Source organism: Triticum dicoccoides, chromosome 5A (assembly GCF_002162155.2).
Source record: "Triticum dicoccoides isolate Atlit2015 ecotype Zavitan chromosome 5A, WEW_v2.0, whole genome shotgun sequence".
NCBI lineage: Eukaryota > Viridiplantae > Streptophyta > Magnoliopsida > Poales > Poaceae > Triticum > Triticum dicoccoides.
The window spans coordinates 540,114,979-540,116,135 of NC_041388.1; positions in this window are offsets into that span (position 1 = coordinate 540,114,979).

Here is a 1,157-nt window from a genome sequence, read left to right on the forward strand (position 1 = left end):
GATTGTTGAGGCTGGAGCGTAACTCGTCTAAGACTGATGTCGGGAGCCCCTTGGTGAATATGTCCGCGAACTGAGAGCTCGTGGGGACGTGCTGGACGTGCACCTCGCCCAGAGCGACGCGCTCACGGACGAAGTGTAGGTCGATCTCCACGTGCTTCGTCCGCTGATGTTGCACCGGATTGCGAGACATGTACATGGCCCTGACGTTGTCGCAGTAGACGACCGTGGCATGGGCAGGAGGCTGGTGGAACTCGCCGAGGAGCTGGCGGAGCCAGGCGGACTCAGCGACGGCATTGGCCATGGCCCGATACTCGGCCTCGGCGCTGGAGCGGGACACCGTGTTCTGCCGCTTCGAGGACCAAGTGAGCAGGTTGGGGCCGAGGAAAACGCAATGACCAGACATGGACTTGCGTGTATCAGTGCAGCCCGCCCAGTCGGCGTCGAAGTAAGCAACGAGCTCTGACGCGGCGGAGCGGTGATTCTGTAGGCCGAGATGCGTGGTGCCACGAAGGTAGCGCAGAATGCGCTTGACGAGCTGGAAGTGCGCATCACGGGGCACGTGCATGAACAGGCAGCACTACTGCACGGCGTAGGACAAGTCCGGGCGCGTGAGAGTGATGTACTGGAGAGCACCTGCCAGGCTACGGTAGAGCGTCGGGTCGTGGAAGAGCGGGCCGGAGTCGATGGAGAGCTTGGCGAGCGTGTCGACCGGCGTGGAGATCGGCTTGCAGTTGAGCATGCCCGCGCGATCAAGTATCTCAAGAGTGTATTGCTCCTGAGAGAGGAACAACCCGGCTGGCATGGACGTGACATTGATGCCGAGGAAGTGGTGGAGGGCGCCAAGATCCGTCATGGAGAACTCAATATGGAGCGAGGCAATGATGCGCTGGAGAAGAGCGTCGGAGCTTGCGGTGAGGATGATGTCGTCCACATACAACAACAGGTAGGCGAGGTGGTTACCGCGACGTAGGATGAACAGCGAGGAGTCCGAGCGTGACGCCTTGAAGCCGAGGGAGCGCAGGTAGTTGGTGAAGCGCGAGAACCAGGCCCGCGGGGCCTGCTTGAGGCCGTACAGCGAGCGGTTGAGGCGGCAGACATGCGAGGGGTGGACGGAGTCGACGAAGCCGGAGGGCTGCTGACCGTAGATAGTCTCCGCC